Genomic DNA, 14184 nt, shown 5'->3' with positions numbered 1-14184 from the left:
TGCTGCCAAGTGTTATTAATTAAATGCCCTTGATTAATTGATCATCAGCAAGTATGAGCTCCAGCTTATATATATAATAGATGATTGAATAAGTGGAACAGTTATTGCTGCCCATCAATATGAGAAAGGTTAGGAGGGTCATTTCTAAACAATTTTAACTCCATCAGTCAAAAACAACAGACAGATTGCCAGTTTTCCCTCAGAAGAGGGTGGGTTAGATCCTCCGATGAATGCTGGGAAGAACTCTAAAAAGCTAAATACTGTATCTGAAATTCTAGAGACCGCAGTTAGTGTTTTAAATGTTAAAGCTCATCATAATAAAAGAAAAGAGCAACAAAACTAGTCTGGCTTGTTTGAAAGGAAAGTACAAAGAACCTCCTACCGTCTGTTAAGGATGGTGTTGGAGGGTCAAACTTGGCTAAATTCTAATAGATCTTAATAAATCTGAGTCAAGCAGCAGGTTTACTGCAGAAAAACCAAACAGGAATCAAGAGTCAAGGTGTCACAATGGTCCAGTCAGATTTAACCCTTGTGCTGTCTCCCGGGTCCAAGGAAGGAAGGAAAAGAAGGAAGGAAGGAAGAAAGCAAAGAAAAGAAGGAAGGGACAAAAGAAGGATGGAAGGAAGGAAAGAAGGAAGGAGAAGGAAGGAAGGAAGGAAGGAAGGAAGGAAGGAAGGAAGGAAGGAAGGAAGGAAGGAAGGGAGAAGGAAGGAAGGAAGGAAGGAAGGAAGGAAGGAAGGAAGGAAGGAAGGAAGGAAGGGAGAAAACAAGGAAAGAAGGAAGGGAGAAAGAGGAAAGAGAAGGAAGAAGGAGAGAGCAGGAGGAAAACGGGAAGGAAGGGAAAAAGAAGGAAGAAAGGAAGGGAGAAAAGAAGGGAGTAAAGAAGGAAGGAAGGAAGGAAGGAAGGAAGGAAGGAAGGAAGGAAGAAGGAAGGAAGGAAGGGAGGGAGGGAGGGAGAAAGGAAAGAAGGAAGGGAGAAAAGAGGAAGGGAAGAAGGAAGGAGAGAGCAGGAGGAAAGAAGGATGGAAGGGATAAAATAAGTAAGGAATGACAGAAGAGAAGGAAGGAAGGAAGGAAGGAAGGAAGGAAGGAAGAAGGAAGGAAGGAAGGAGGAAGGAAGGGAGAAAACAAGGAAAGAAGGAAGGAAGGGGGAAGGGAGAAAACAGGAGGGGGAAGAAGGAAGGAGAGAGCAGGAGGAAAGAAGGGAGTAAAAAAGGAAGGAAGGAAGGGAAGGAAGGAAGGAAGGAAGGAAGGAAGGAAGAAGGAAGGAGGAAGGAAGGAAGGAAGGAAGGAATACAATAACAATACAGCATGTCATGTAGCATGACTGTATTGTTGCTGTTGCTCTCAACAAATGCTGAAAATACTGTTGACTAACGATGAGAGTCAGTAATATAAAATGAAAAAACATAAATCTCTTTAGCAAATAAGCCTTGGTTTGTTTTTTAATTTTTTATAAAACAGTCAAAAACAGTGTATCTCGGGGATAACTAGAATCGGACCTTCCCATGACAGCAGACATTATTACACAACATCACAAGTATCATTTTAGCACAAGAGTGTGGTAGTAAAGCTCGACTACCTGCCCTTTTACGCAACAATTACACCTTCATTTCCTCGCACACTTCGTATCCGGTGATCTAATGAGTCAACGTGGGACAAGCTTTTCACAACATAAGGTGTTAGACTGAGAGGCTACAGAGCAACTAGGTCAAATGTTAATTGCAAATTGTCTTAGTTCAAACAGAATAAAGATTGTAATTAATCCTGGACGTGACACGTTTAGAGCAGTTTATCACTCGCCCGCATCCGTGAGGCCCATTATCGCTGCCCATACACTCATCAGGAACATTATTTAAAAAAGAAAATAAAATACGAGACAACAGGCGGAGAAGTATGAAACTGTTTGCATCATTAACCCTTGTACTGTCTGGGTCAAAATGACCTAATTCTCCTATCCTTCTTTCCTCCTGCTCTCTCCTTCCTTCTTTCTTCCCTTCCTCTTTCCTTCCTTCCTTCCTTCCTTCCTTCCTTCCTTCCTTCCTTTCCTCCTTTCCTTCCTTCCTTCCTTCCTTCCTTCCTTCCTTCCCTTCCTTTCCTTCCTTCCTTCTTTACTCCCTTCTTCCCTTCCTCTTTTCTCTCCCTTCCTTCCTTCTTTCCTTGTTTCTCCCTTCCTTCCTCGCTTCCTTCTTTCCTTCCTTCCTCCTTCCCTCCTTCCTTCCTTCCTTCCTTCCTTCCTTCCTTCCTTCCTTCCTTCCTTCCTTCCTTCTTCCTTTCTCCCTTCCTTCCTTCCTTCATTCCTTCCTTCTTTTCTCCCATCCTTTCATCCTTCTTTTTTCCCTTCCTTCCCTTTTTCCGCCTGCACTCTCCTTCCTTCTTCCCTCCCACTTTTCTCCCCTTCCTTCCTTCCTTCCTTCCTTCCTTCCTTCCTTCCTGTCTTCCTTCCTTCCTTCCTTCCTTACCTTCCTTCCTTCCTTCCTTCCTCTTTTCTCCCTTCCTTCCTTCCTTCCTTCCTTCCTTCTTCCTTCCTTCCTCCTGCTCTCGCCTTCCTTCTTCCCTTCCTCTTTTCTCCCTACTCCTTCCTTCCTTCCTTCCTTCCTTCCTTCCTTCTTCCTTCCTCCTTCTACCTTCCTTCCCTTCCTTCCTTCCTTCCTTCCTTCCTCCTCCTCTCGTCACCCTTCCTTCTTCCCTTCCTCTTTTCTCCCTACCTTCCTTCCTTCCTTCCTTCCTTCCTTCCTTCCTTCCTTCCTTCCTTCCTTCCTTCCTTCCTTGTTTTCTCCCCTTCCTTCTCTCTTTCTTCCTTCCTTCTCCCTTCCTTCCTTCCTCCTTCCTTCGTTCCTTCCTCCCTCCCTCCCTTCCTTCCTTCCTTCCTTCCTTCCTTCCTTCCTTCCTTCCTTCCTTCTTTTTTCCCTTCCTTCCTTCTTCCCTCCCTCTTTTCTCCCTTCCTTCCTTCCTTCTTTCCTTCCTTCCTTCCTTCCTTCCTTCCTTCCTTCCTTCTTTCCTCCTGCTCTCTCCTTCCTTCTTCCCTTCCTCTTTTCTCCTCTTCTTCCTTCCCTTCCTTCTTCCTTCCTTCCTTCCTTCCTTCCTTCCTTCCTTCCTTCCTTCCTTCTTCCTTCCTTCCTTCCTTCCTCTTCCTTCCTTCCTTCTTTCCTTCCTTCCCCCTGCTCTCTCCTTCCTTCTTCCCTTCCTCTTTTCTCCCTTCCTTCCTTCTTCTTTCCCTTGTTTTCTTCCTTCCTTCTCCCTTCCTTCCTTCCTCCCTCCCTTCCTTCCTTCCTTCCTTCCTTCCTTCCTTCCTTCCTTCCTTCCTTCCTTCCTTCCTTCCTTCCTTCCTTCCTTCCTCCCTCCCTTCCTTCCTTCCTTCCTTCCTTCCTTCCTTCCTTCTTCCTTCCTTCCTTCTTTCCTTCCTTCCTTCCTTCTTTTTTCCCTTCCTTCCTTCTTTCCCTCCTGCTCTCTCCTTCCTTCTTCCCTTCCTCTTTTCTCCCTTCCTCCCTTCCTTCCATCCTTCTTTTCATTCTTCTTTCCTCCCTTCTTCTCTTCCTCCTTCCTTGACCTGACTACAGCACAAGGGTTAAAAAAGAAAAGAAAATATGAGACAAAAGGAGAGAAGTATGAAACTGTTGCTTCATTAATTAATAAATGACATCAGTGACAATGGGATGAGTTCTGCAACTCCTCCATCTCAAGTAAGAGATCTAAGGTTTCAGGTAAATGAGCTCATGTATGTGCTATGCAGCTCTGCTGCAGCCGTGTATAAACTGCAGTAACATATGGACAGCTGCCGCTGGCTTTTGTGGAAAACTGATTTAGTGGAGCTGCGACACTAGTTGACTGAGAGGTGGAAGGTGGCGTTTCTTTCCCTGTAGGATATTGTGTGTGTAGCCTGCTAAAAGTATGAAATCACAAGTAAGACTATATTGGACATGAGTCGGGTGAGTAGCACGACACACCGGGGGTTCCTAAAGGATGATAAAAAATAAGAAAAATTCTCTGAAAATAGTACTTCTTGTTAGAACCAAAGTCCAAATTTGGTATGAAACAAGTTCCCACCCTGAATAAATTCCATCTCAGTGTTTGGAGTAAATGGAAAAATGAGCATATGACCATGAATATTTTTTCTATTTTGCCCAAACTTTTAGTCTTTTAGGGCCAGTTGCACCGTAAATTAGCATGTAAATTAGCATGTGTCTAACGAAGCTGTGAATAAGAACACTACTGCTTTAAACACAACATTTTAAGCTTAAGCTCCAGGTGTACTTGAAGCTGAAACTGACTGTAGTGCCACAATAACCTTGTGGACAGCTAATTCAAACTGTGTGCAAACCACATGCACAAAACTAATTATTTAAAATACGGTACGGTAACCCTTTTCTTTTACAGTACAGTAATAACCAGGTAATACCATGGTAATTACACTGTAATTACCTAGTAGTACCTTCTATTTACAAGGTAATTATATGGTAACTACCGGGTAATTTACCCAGTAAGTACTAGGTAATTATTACATATTTTCTTGTACCATGTAATTATGTGTATTTACCATGTAATTACATGGTAAATACATGGTTGTTTAAACTAAACATTACTAGGTAATTACAAAGACATTAGATGGGAACTATGAGGGAAATTACAGGTATTTACTAGGTTAATATTGGTAACTACCAGTCAATTTACCATGTAATTACTCTGAAATTACATGAATTATTTCTAAGTAAGTACCAGGTAATTACTAAGTATTTTTCTGCAAACTACCAGGAAATTATAACCTATATTTGAGGTAGTTACCAGCTAATTACACTTCAATGAACATGTAGTTACCTTGTATTTACTATACATTTCATGGATAACTACCGGGTATTTACCCATTCATTAGTGATTTATGTATTATCAATGGATTGGTTCAGGTACCCCCGAGGGGTGTAAATGACTCGATTGACCTTGTAATTAACCTGATAGTTACCATGTTTTACCTGGTAATTTACCCAATAAGTACAGACATTTTTACCTGGCTTTTACTCAGTAATTAAAGTGAAACTGGACTGTAAAAGAAAGCGTGTGTTGTTTCCATAATATTACCTGGTACTTACTCATTAAGTACAGAAATAATTACCTGATATTTACCCATTAATTAAAGTGAAACTGGACTGTCAGTACGAGTCAGACACTGAAGTCAGTGTTGGGGTCGCCCATATGCCCATGTGAACTCTGAACTTATAAAATGTATCAAAACAGGATCAAAACCCTGCCGCTGCTCCCTTTCTCTCTCTTCCGATCAACCTCTCTTCCGGAGCAGCAGGATCTTTGGCTGCGGGCCAAAGATCCCATCTCCTCCTCCCCCCCTGGGAGGGGGGAGAGAAGATCCAGCGGAGCGTTGCTCCACGGCCGGCCCATGCTCTGCATGCCCTCGCTCCAGCTTGGCCTGGAGATCCGCTGCGGTCCCGGAGCGAGGCAGCGCTCCAGCCCTCCTGCTCCTCCTAACCTTTCCTCTGCTTGAGTTCCTTTAGCCCGGAAGCCAGATTCTTCCAGATCCGTGAGCCCGCGCCTTGGTGAAAGACGGCAACGGCCCTGATTCCAGTGGACTGTCCTCGCACGCCTGGAGGCGCGTCAAGAGGCTCCGGGATCGGAGAGACCTGCCCGGCTGTGCGCACGCAGCAAGACTGCATCTCTTTTCAAAGGAGGAACGTGGAGAGCAAGCTGAGCGGCTGCCCGCCCCGGGGAACCCCTGCAGGATCGTCCTGCCCGTGGGGTCTCCACAGGACTGAGCCAAGCCGAGCCGCATGGTGGAGCTGAGAGAAACGAGGCCGCATCGGACTGGAACCTCGACAGAACCCGCAGCTTCCCGATCCAGACCCGAGGAGGCGTGAGGTTTTGACGCCAGATGGGGTGGGGAGGATCCGGCCGGAATAACGTGATCCTTCCACGCGCTACGTTCGGCCGGAGAAGCCCCACCCTGTCTGGTGAAAAGATGCGGCCTGCTCACTCCTCAGGTTAAGGAGGAGACCTGAGCTCAGTGCAGGGCCCTCCCGGGGTTGGTAGAGGATGGCAATGCCCAGGACTGTCAGTAGGTAGGAGCACGGGGTGGTAAAAATGGGAAAAAAACCGGGATAAAAATATTAAAAAAAAAAAAAAAAAAAAAAAAAAAAAAGAGCTGAGATTACATCAGCATCATTATCATGACTGTTGTCATTAATTTGTAGTCACTACTTTCTGCTAGTCATTCATGTTTTAAAGCGCTGTTTTCTGCCGTAGTCACGTTTAAAACACCGGGAGTAACATCCGGTCTAGATCTGCACGTGGCTTAAAGAGGGTTCCGCCATCTTTAAATACCCCGGCTTCTTTAAACACCGCAGCCATGTTTTAAACCGTACATGTTCGTGATATCATTTTTATTATTGCTTTGATTTCTTTTTCCCATTCCATGCATTTAACTTTCATTTCATTTTTATTGATTGTTGTTTTCCTAGTTAATTAATTGTTTTATAATACTTAAGTTCTGCCATTAGGTTTATTTGGGGTGTTGCGTTTATCATCTTTTGACACCTGTATGTAAATAAATCCTGATTGATTTTTAATGAGTGGTTGTTGTTATTTCATACAAGATTTGGTCACAAATTGATTTGTTTAAAGCAGAACCAGTGCTCGGACATCACTCCTTCAATTGTTATTCTGTAAGATATAGTAAGATTTGCTGTTCAGCAGGATAATTCAAATCATATGAGACTGATTTTCTGCTGTTTAGTTATCATTTTCCCCTGGAGTAAGGCCCCGGGGGTGGTGCCCCTACGAGAATTATTATCATTTTGATAATACAATTTGATAAATAGTCAACTTTATTAATTATTAATAATTATTAATAATATTCATTAATAGCCTTCGATAACTGATCAGCTTAGCTACGGAGTTGCACAACATCAGTGAGAGTGTCCCTCTCTTTAAATGCTTCAGCAGTTGAAAGTTAAGAATTCTGGTTGCCCCCCCCCCCGCCCCCCCCACTATAGATACACTTCAGGTGGAGCTTTGATAGGATTATTACACACACACACACACACACACACACACACACACACACACACACACACACACTCATGCATATATATATATATATATATATATATATATATATATATATATATATATATATATATATATATATATATATATATATATATATATATGTATATAGTATATATATATATATATATATATATATATATATATACATACACACATACACACATATACACACATATAGCCACACACACACACACACAGACACACAGACACACACACACACACACACACACACACACACACACACACACACATACACAGCCACACAAACATATACATACACACACAAACACGCACATAAACACACACACACACACACACACATACACATTTGGCAGTGGATGTCACTTCCTCCCCCCCAAGACAAAAAAAAAAAAAACCTCACTGGGTTTGTATGTGTATATATATGTATGTGTATGCATATGTATGCGTATATATGTATATATATTAAATATAGTAATAATGCACATATATATGCCTTAGGTTTTTACCGGCATGGTATCAACCATTAATATTTGTGCAGACAAGGTAGAAAGAAAAAAAAGAAAAAAGAATTCTGCAAAGATGTGATTGATTTGCTTCATGATAATTGTCTATTTTTTTGCCACAGTATGCTGACATTGTAATCGCTCGCTCAGAAATCATTTAGGAGATGACTTTGTGCTTGAAAACACTTATTGAGCAAAGACAGACTTTTATCACAATGTGTTGACATTACAGGTTGAGTTCAGAATGATGAAGCGTCAAACACAACAGCAGCTGATTATCGCCACCTGTCAGAGATGTTAATGTTGACTGGAGCATTTCACTTCAGTGTCTGTTCTTTTCTTGTTCTACAGCCTTAATACTTAACCCTTGTGTTGTCTTTGGGTCAAAATGACCCAATTCTTCTATCCTTCTTTCCTCCTGCCATGCTCTATCCTTCCTTCTTCCTTTCCTCTTTTCCTCCTTTTTTACCCTCCTTTACTCCTTTTTCTTCCTACCTCCCTTTCGTCATTCGTTCCTTTATAACCTTCTTTGCTCTTCCTTCCTTTTCCTTATTTTCTCCATTCCTTCCTTTTTCCCTTCCTTCTTTCTTTCCTTTTTTCCATTCCTTCCTCCCTCCCTTCTTTCCTTTTCTCCCTTCTTTCCTTCCTTTCTCCCTTCTTTCCATCTTTTCTCCCTTCCGTACTCCCTTTCCTACTCCTTTCCTTCTTTCCTTCCTTTCTCCCTTCCTTCCATCTTTTCTCCCTTCCTTACTCCCTTTCCTACATCCTTCCTTCTTTTTCTCCTTTCTTCCTTACTTCCTTCTTTCCTTCCTTCCATCTTTTCTCCCTTCCTTACTCCCTTTCCTACTTCCTTCCTTCTTTCCTTCTTTTCTCCTTTCTCCCTTCCTTCCATCTTTTCTCCCTTCCTTACTCCCTTTCCTACTTCCTTCCTTCTTTTCTCCTTTCTTCCTTACTTCCTTCTTTCCTTCCTTCCATCTTTTCTCCCTTCCTTACTCCCTTTCCTACTTATTTCCTTCTTTCCTTCTTTCCTTCCTTCCATCTTTTCTCCCTTCCTTACTCCCTTTCCTACTTCCTTCCTTCTTTTCTCCTTTCTTCCTTACTTCCTTCTTTCCTTCCTTCCATCTTTTCTCCCTTCCTTACTCCCTTTCCTACTTCCTTCCTTCTTTCCTTCTTTCCTTCCTTTCTCCCTTCCTTCCATCTTTTCTCCCTTCCTTACTCCCTTTCCTACTTCCTTCCTTCTTTTCTCCTTTCTTCCTTACTTCCTTCTTTCCTTCCTTCCATCTTTTCTCCCTTCCTTACTCCCTTTCCTACTTATTTCCTTCTTTCCTTCTTTCCTTCCTTCCATCTTTTCTCCCTTCCTTACTCCCTTTCCTACTTCCTTCCTTCTTTTCTCCTTTCTTCCTTACTTCCTTCTTTCCTTCCTTCCATCTTTTCTCCCTTCCTTACTCCCTTTCCTACTTATTTCCTTCTTTCCTTCTTTCCTTCCTTTCTCCCTTCCTTCCATCTTTTCTCCCTTCCTTACTCCCTTTCCTACTTCCTTCCTTCTTTTCTCCTTTCCTTCCATCTTTTCTCCCTTCTTTCCTCCCTTCCTTACTCCCTTTCCTACTTCTTTCCTTCTTTCCTTCTTTTCTCCTTTCTCCCTACCTTCCATTTTTTCTCCCTTCCTTACTCCATTTCCTATTTCCTTCCTTCTTTTCTCCTTTCTTCCTTACTTCCTTCTTTCCTTCCTTCCATCTTTTCTCCCTTCCTTACTCCATTTCCTACTTCCTTCCTTCTTTTCTCCTTTTTTCCTTCCTTCCTTCTTTCCTTCCTTCCATCTTTTCTCCCTTCACCCTCCCTTGACCCAAAGACAGCACAAGGGTTAAAATCAAATATCTACGAGTTGCTCGTACGGTGTTTCTGCACCAGTGATTGTGAATGAAAGCATTGGAATTTTGGGTGTTAGAGTTTGTTGAAGCCAAGTGACCTTGTTCTTTTTTATTTCAGCAGAAAATACATCTTTCCCTCCCATATTATTCTGAGGAAAAACCCTAGAGACACATCCGCGATGTGGGTCTCCAAGGTCAGTGCAGCTGCTCCAGAGGTGTCTTGTTTACATCCTTAAACAGAGTCTGCTCTGACTCCAGACACAATCATATCCAACACTGTTTTATTACACTCGGGGAAACATTGGCAGATTCTAACCTGAAGAAGTGTTATATTTAGAGGAAGAAAAGCTTTGCCTTATAGCTGTACCATGGAGATGAAAGGGAGCTAATCTTCACTGACCTTCAAAGTTCCAGCTTCACAGTGTAAGAGCATAATGACTGTAATTATTACAAGGCAACCATCACTGCGAAATGACTAATGTGACCATTAAAGCCAACAACGTGAGCGGCTCTGTACAAGGCGAGCCGGCGTAGGCGTCAACAGCCTCGCGATGCGGCAGCGCGCTAATTAAAACAGCAGAATCTCAGGGTGCAACAAGGACCAGGATCATCCGGGCCGGATTTTAATTGAAAGGCTTCTCATTTTCTTGTTACTTGCCCCTCAAAAGGTGCCCACAGCATGTTGTGTTTAAATTAAATATTTATCGAGGGATGTCATTACATCGCCATTATCATTTAGATCACTTCATTAAACAAGATACACCATCAATGAGACAATCACAGTTGTTAAATAGGAAAGGATAAATAAAGAAAGCAATGAGAGCACTTCACCTGCACATGCACCTCCGGCGCTAATGACGGTTACGTACGCACAAACTCAACCCCGCTCGTTTTCAAGGTCACCGGCTCGGGTTCCTGGGGTAATCACTGAACATCGGTACTCGCCAGGGCTTGAAAAACAACCATTATGAAGAACTTTCACTTTAAACAGCAACAACAGCAGAGACAACAACACAGCAACACGTGAGGGGCTGGGGATGGCATTGTGTTGTAGTTTTAAATTGCTCTCTCCTTCCTTCTTCCCTTCCTCTTTTCTTCCTTCCTTCCTTCCTTCCTTCCTTCCTTCCTTCCTTCCTTCCTTCCTTCCTTCCTTCCTTCCTTCCTTCCTTCCTTCCTACCTTCCTTCCTTCCTTCCTTCCTTCCTTCCTTCCTTCCTTCCTTCATTCCTTCCTTCCTTCCTTCCTCCTGCTCTCTCCTTCCTTCTTCCCTTCCTTCCTTCCTTCCTTCCTTCCTTCCTTCCTTCCTTCCTTCCTTCCTTCCTTCCTTCCTTCCTTCCTTCCTCCTGCTCTCTCCTTCCTTCTTCCCTTCCTTCCTTCCTTCCTTCCTTCCTTCCTTCCTTCCTTCCTTCCTTCCTTCCTTCTTCTCTTCCTTCCTTCCTTCCTTCCTTCCTTCCTACCTTCCTTCCTTCCTTCCTTCCTTCCTTCCTTCCTTCCTTCTTCCCTTCCTCTTTTCTCCCTTCCTTCCTTCCTTCCTTCCCTCCTTCCTTCCTTCCTTCCTTCCTTCCGTCCTTCCTTCCGTCCTTCCTTCCTTCCTTCCTTCCTTCCTTCCTTCCTTCCTTCCTTCCTCCTGCTCTCTCCTTCCTTCTTCCCTTCCTCTTTTCTCCCTTCCTCCCGTCCTCCCGTCCTTCCTTCCTTCCTTCCTTCCTTCCTTCCTTCCTTCCTTCCTTCCTTCCTTCCTTCCTTCCTTCCTTCCTTCCTTCCTTCCTTCTTCCCTTCCTCTTTCCTTGACCCGAAGACAGCACAAGCGTTAATTGATAAATGACATCAGTGACAATGGGTTGAGGAATGCAACTACTCCATCTCAAGATACACCATCAATGAGACAATCACAGTTGTTAAATAGGAAAGGATAAATAAAGAAAGCAATGAGGGCACTTCACCTGCACATGCACCTCCGGCGCTAATGACGGTTACGTACGCACAAACTCAACCCCGCTCGTTTTCAAGGTCACCGACTCGGGTTCCTGGGGTAATCACTGAACATCGGTACTCGCCAGGGCTTGAAAAACAACCATTATGAAGAGCTTTCACTTTAAACTGCAACAACAGCAGAGACAACACAGCAACACGTGAGGGGCTGGGGATGGCATGTTGTTGTGCTTTTATATTTGAAGGATTGCATGCTGGGAGTACACGGTGTTTCTGTGTGCCGTGTTACACATGTGTGATTTCAGCAATTATTTATATGTTCTTTTCACCTTGAAAACATGAAAACCTGCTGATAGAGTCATTGTAGAGCTGATGTCAAATGTATCATCATTTTCAAGGCCGAGCCAAAAATAAGCGAATGAATAAAAATCTCAGTTTTTAGACAAACATTATGAGTTACATGATTTAGTTTTTACATATATTTATATGAATGTCTCATTTATTTAGCAAAAAAAATTCAAAAGCTTGTTTTTAAGACATTCAAGGCCTGTTTAAAATAGGTATTAGATGCCATAACAGGTCCCCTTTAAGTACATTCTAACAATGTTTGACATGTATCACTCTGAGAGGCAAAGCACATCCAAGACTTAGGGAAGTTTCTTCCTTTCACTACATGCTGGCACTATGAGTATCAGCAGTATGAGCAGATGGATCTCTTCACAGTGGGATTCTGATCACACGCAGGGACGCCTCTCGGAGATGTGCTGTTGCCAACAGGTGGCGCTATAACTTTTCCTGAATATTACACAGTAGATGTGTAGTAGATGTTGGCCAGATTAAACAACACATGGCTAGGTTACGGCACAGGGGTCCATCATTTGTCCAGGGCCCCATATCTGCTATGACCACCATTGTTTCACCATTCAGCCAGATTCATGTCATACTGTTAATGTCACCACATATCAGACTTATAATATAATAGCGCTGATCGTGTCCCTCTGTGTTTGAAACATAGCATCAGTCAGGACTCTGGTGCTGCTGCTGCTGCAGCCGCGGTGCAGGACACGCCGGGACGGGAACTCTTCACCCACCCACTTCCAACTGTAGAGTGACTGAGGACAGAACAAATGGTGCTGGGCCACTCTACGGAGCCCCTAAAGGGACTCCGATTTTTTTTATATATACATATAATGAGTTTTACGCACGCGTGAAACCTTTACGCGCGGGTGTAAGCCTAAATTATGGTTCCGCGTTAAAACGACACAGAGCCTACGCCGTAGGGTACGCGGCGACGCGCACCTACGCCGTAGGCTCTGCGTTGGGGTAACGCGGAACCATAAATCAGCCTTGAGCAGCTCTGAGGGGAGACGGGAGGGGAGGAGGGGGAGCGGGGCTGCCGTGCCGTCTTCACCTTCGCACAGGGTGTCTTGATGATTTGCAATTACAGGCTGAGCCTACCGTTAGTTTTTAAACTGTAAAAAGTGGGGGGGGACCAAAACATGATTTTGAAAAGTGGGGGGGACATGTCCCCCCTGTCCCCAGTGGAAATTGCGCCCTCGGTCCGTGGCACTCACGGCGTTTAGCGCAGCAACGCCGTGCTGCCACTCACTCGCTTTATTTTATACTATTTATATACTTTTTTCTACTTTTACTGTGACAACCAAATAATATGGTTTTCCTGCCTCCACCTCATCCACAACATCTCCATCTCAGTCTCTGTGAAATTTAGTGGCACGGTTGCTCGACACGTCTCATTCATCCTGACGCCCAAACAGGCTGCAGGAGCCGCTGCGCATGCTCAGCAGGCTCATTTATATGCAAATACAGTCATAAAGTAATTTGCATTGCCCATTTATGGTAAAAAGTGGGCGTGTAGAGGGCGGGATATGAGGCGAATTCAGCTGCGCAACCTTCCAGCTGGACTGTGATTTATACAGCGAACATTGCGTGCAAGTGTGCGTGCACACTGTTTTATAGATCCGTTTTTTTTTTTGCGCCCGCCATTTTCGGCTCTTGGGTTTACGTGCACTTTTAGTATGAATCCTACGCACTCTTTTATAAATGAGACCCCATATCTGTAAATAGTGTGTATATTTGTGTGGGAGAGTGAGTGAGGGAAGGTTTTATATCATGTACAGTAAATGCAATATTGCATTATTGAATTATTAAATTGTATGTTCTTTTTAATTGATTTATATGAATTTTATATTGTACTGCAATGTTGTGGAAGAAAATTAGCACTAGCTGTAAACTCTACATGCATCACATCAGCTGCAAGCTTGTATCTATGTTTGACTGCATAATAAATCAATTAATACAAAAATACAATGAAACACAATTTCACGTGAGCAAAGGTTGAAGATGACAAACACTGAATATGAGGTTGATCTGATTAAATCTCAGGAGAGTTGGTGATACAGATACAAGGCCTTCAAATCCCAAAATTAATTTCTAGTAGGCTACAGTTTGGGTCCTTGAGACTTTTTTGTGCAGGATATACCTGCAGGTCTGAATATACCTGCTTTCTTTTTTTTACTCTCTTTTTTTTATTTCAAGGTGGCACCATTGGATGATCATTCCCCGCCCTTCCGGGTCTCTCTTTGCAAAACCGATAGATGATCTCTTCTCCAGAATCGTGACCGGACTCAGATACTCCTAGCCAATTTTCAGCACACATAAAAGCTACGTACAACAGGGCGGATCAGTTTAATTTCATGTTTATTTAGCGCTGATAATGCAACCGACGTCCCACAGCATCAGACTGTGTACACCGTCCTTGACATCTTACCCAAGATAAGCAGATCAAATACATCCCACAGTCTGAAATATAAT

The sequence above is a fragment of the Cololabis saira genome, chromosome 13, assembly GCF_033807715.1.
Source record: "Cololabis saira isolate AMF1-May2022 chromosome 13, fColSai1.1, whole genome shotgun sequence".
Taxonomy (NCBI): domain Eukaryota; kingdom Metazoa; phylum Chordata; class Actinopteri; order Beloniformes; family Belonidae; genus Cololabis; species Cololabis saira.
This window is presented reverse-complemented; position numbering follows the sequence as displayed.